The 4203-nt window shown below is 31.0% G+C and overlaps 1 long non-coding RNA gene across 1 annotated transcript; it reads left to right on the top strand.

Moving 5' to 3' along the window:
* The first annotated feature begins 521 nt into the window (after nt 1–521).
* LOC107911330 (uncharacterized) lies at nt 522–1338 on the top strand. The gene is made up of 3 exons (XR_001687844.2): nt 522–678; nt 805–873; nt 960–1338. It is a non-coding gene; the product is annotated as an uncharacterized lncRNA (long non-coding RNA).
* Nucleotides 1339–4203: the final 2865 nt, after the last annotated feature.

Here is a 4203-nt window from a genome sequence, read left to right as displayed (position 1 = left end):
ATATACAACCTTTTTGGAAGCGTCAGGAGAAGCGTCCCGAAGCCTATGCCAACCTTTTTTACGTCGTCTTAGGTCAAAAAAAGTGTCGTATTAGGGCATTTTTTACATAGTGGTTGTATATGCGGAAAACCATTGTTGAGCATATTTACCAAAGGATTGAACTTATTACAGCAATTGAAAAATTATAATCACCATAATAGTCGCACCATATTTTTAATTATTTAATTAGATGATAAAAATTTATTCAATCTTAATTTTGAAAATTGTACTAAAATTTTAAGTTTAAATTTTTAACATAATATTATTAAAAGAGACAATCACGAATTCTAAACATAGTATATAAAATAGATATCTATAATATAAAAATTTGCAGTAAAAAAATGGAAGAACTAAAAAACCGCAACTAACATTGAATTGAATGGCGAATGAATTGTAGGATCTCATGTACTCTCCGGTCTAACATTCCCAGTTGAACAAATTTGTTCCACAATCCACCCTCACGCAAATACTATAAATACCCATCCCAGTATTGAGGTTTTCGTCATCAAAAGTTAAGCATCATCATCTACCCAAGATTTTACTTCTCTATTTGTGTATTTTTTTTGGTGTTATAAAGGAAAAATGAACCAATCCCATAGCAATAGCTTCCAAGCTGGCCAGGCTCAGGGCCAAGCTCAGGTGAGTCAACCAACCTGCATTAATTTTCATTGCATTGCAATTTGCATGCATGGATTATATATAAAAAAAGGAAGAAGCATATTTTAGTTTGTTCTAATTGTTTTCCATTTCCTTTAATTTTGTCAGGAGAAGACCCGTCAGACGGTAGACAAGGCTAGGGAAACTGCACAATCTGCTATGGATTCAATGCAACAGGTTATACATGTCTCTTCTTTTTTTTTTTTTTTTTAGATTTTTGGAATATCATAGATGAGCTAAACGGTGATTTATTTGTATTGCAGGCTGGGCAGCAGATGCAGGCTAAAGCACAAGGCGCAGCAGATGCCATGAAGGATACAATGGGGATGAACAAATGAAACTACTCCTGCTTGATCCCAAATTACCACACCTCTCGGGCACCTATCTATCTATCTATATATATATATATATATATGTATGTATGTATGCATTTTTAGCTTTTGATTTTTGTTCTGGCAAAATTTTCTTCATTTTGCTCATATAAATTGAGCCAAGAAGAAAGATTTACCCTAGAATTTTCAGTTTTAATGAATTTTGGGTTGTAATAAGGGTGCCTGTTGCTTAGAAGTGTGGAAAAGTTTCCGTTTCCTTAGCTATTGTCCTCTAGAAATATAATAAAATACAAATTAATTGCTAGGAAAACTCTTTTGTTCATTTGTTTCCCTTACAAAATTTACCTCATCAATAAGTTTTTAATGAATCTGTTAATAAAATAAATTTAATTTTAATTGTAAATTTATTTAATTTTGTGTTTAATTTATCAAATATAGTCTGATAAAAATGAATTTATTTCCATTTTAAGGTTAATTTAATAAAAGTTAATTGTTAATATTCTTAGCTAATTATGAATCTTCGTCAAATCAATTAAAACACTAAAAAGTTGAAAGTTAATATTGTTATCTTCAAATATCAAAATATATAACAAACCAAAAAACAACACATGCACCGTATTAAAAAAAATTCTCAAACTTAGGTGCCAAATAATGCATTAAGCCATTATTTAAGCCTTAATTATATATGCATGATCGATCACTTCACTAGCTCAGTTCAATTCTATAATAAGAACTGTTTTAATAAATAGATGAAAAAGACAAATAAGAAATAGATCCATGAATTATTATTTGCGGTAAATGCATTTCCTCAATAAGGCAATAAATGACTTGGAATTTAATTTAATTTCTTTAAGGTATTATTTAATTGTATGAAATTACTTAAAATGAGAATTAAATTAATTATTTATCATATTTATATTTTAATTGAGTAATTAAATTAACTTATGCATAAATTTTATATGACAAAGTTGTCATAATTTTAACAAAATTAAAATCTTGTTGCGTAAATTATATTATTCCCCAAATTAATCAACATCAAATATGGATAGGTCTTCCAGAGCATGACCCAGCAGGTTGGTCAGGCCCAGGCCCAGGCTCAGGGATTTCATTTCTCTTTCCTTCCATAGTTCAGTACTTTACCCCATTGATATGATTGAAATATGGGTGCAATTCCTTTATGTTATATTCCAGGAAAAGGCTAGCAGAATGATGGACAGGTCTGCCCAATTGCCAGGGAATCAATGCAACAGGTAATTAACTCCAAATCATGGATTCAACTACCCATAACTGTACTAATTCATTGGTCAAGCGGATAATAAATATGAAGACTCTGGGCAGCAGATAATGGACAAGGCACAGGAAGCTAAAAGAGGCAATGATGGATGCAAGTGGCATCAAAGATGAAGACTCCCTATATTTTCCTATAGATCCTTACTTCTTATTTTAGTTATTGATTTCTTGTGTGTGTTTTGGACCATTTACTAAAATGCCAACAAAAGAAGAGATCATAAACAGCTCTCTTACAATGCAATTTGTCAAGTGTTAGATCTTCCACTTTAATCTAATTCCTATATTTTGTACCCTTGTATACGCATGCATACTCTAAAATTCTAAAATGTAATGTCACATTTCGCCCTTTATTGCTTCATATGTTTTTATGAACATATGTAAATGTTATTACTGTAGCAATCTCTTGTAGCACCGACAAGAGAAAGTGAAGGGGAAAGGGGATGGGACAACAACACTGTGGGTGATTTGATTTCTTCAGATTCTGTTCGGCATGATGCTTTCGTGTTTCAGTCTCCAGTGTAACTTTTCATCTTGTTTCGTCTTTCATCTTGGAAACAGGGTTATGTTATTACCTATTTATAGTGAGCTTTTCTTCATCACAAAACACAAGTTTCACTTTAACCTTCACTTTTGCAACAAAATTAGGTCTTTTTAATTTGCAAGATTTCTCTCAACATTAACAGTGGCAGAATTTTGTAGTTATATTAGTGGTTGGATTTTCATTTTGGCTAATGGGACCAATAAAATTCATTGTGGAAATTGTGTGATGTTTTGGCTTTTTAAAAATGAACCAAATTTATTTATTATAGGTAATTTATGGTACCAACTAAAATTTACAGATTTATATCAATTCAGTTCATTGATTTTTTTATTACTAATTTAGAGTTTTTCATTAAAATAATTTTTTTATATTATATAATTTAAAACAAATTAAAATTGAATAAAAAATTAATCTCTGTTCATTTCAAATATATTTAATTAGTACACAAATTAAGTAAAAATCAAACTAAAACTCAACCCAATACTATTTTTCAACCTAGAGAGATGATCTTCCAAAGTACCAGTTTTTTTTTTTTGAATAGAAAGTTTGGGGACCAGACAGCAACAAAATTTGTTGCTACCTATGCATATGCTTTGAACTTGACTTGGGTTTCACATTATTGTTGTTAAATGGCTGAAAAAAAATGCAGTGTTTTTGAAAAAAAAAATACATTTCATATTTTGTAAAATTGCATGCCCAACAAAAGCCCTCATTCCATTACTTTTTTTTCCAACCAAAGTGAACATATAAAATTTCCTTTGTCCTAAAAAAAAGAGAGAGGGAGAGAGTTTATTTTGAATCTCTGAGTATAAAATCGATTATAAATACTTGGAAAAATAGAAAAAAGAAAAACCGAGACGACATGTTGCAAAGAGCTTAGTTCTGGGAGTGACCAATCAGATAAAACTGAAGAGGACTTGTGAAGCGAGCAAAACGCAGTGAGTGTGACCCAACGTCACACATATATACATACTATATAAATAAGAATGTCATTTTTCTGGGGAAGGAAATGGTGAGGACCAAAAGACAAGTAAGGTTCTTACAGACATTACGACAAAGGTTGCCATTATGTTGAGATGATTAGTACCTCTTTTCCTTATTCTACAATCACTGCCACCATCGACTAGCTATTAGCTAATAGGGGACCATCCCCTCTCACCCATTTTCATTAGGTCTCAGTGTTCCCATTTCAGATTACCCAAAACTACTTGTTTAGATAACCTTATCTGTTATTTTCTAAAGACAATTTTATCATAATATGGCATAATTATTCCAGTCTTCGGATTTGAAGATGATTGTTGGAAATAGGTGAATTACATTAAATGTCAATATTTTTTTATGATA

Source organism: Gossypium hirsutum, chromosome A11 (genome assembly GCF_007990345.1).
Source record: "Gossypium hirsutum isolate 1008001.06 chromosome A11, Gossypium_hirsutum_v2.1, whole genome shotgun sequence".
NCBI classification, from domain to species: Eukaryota; Viridiplantae; Streptophyta; class Magnoliopsida; order Malvales; family Malvaceae; genus Gossypium; species Gossypium hirsutum.
This window is presented reverse-complemented; position numbering and strand designations above follow the sequence as displayed.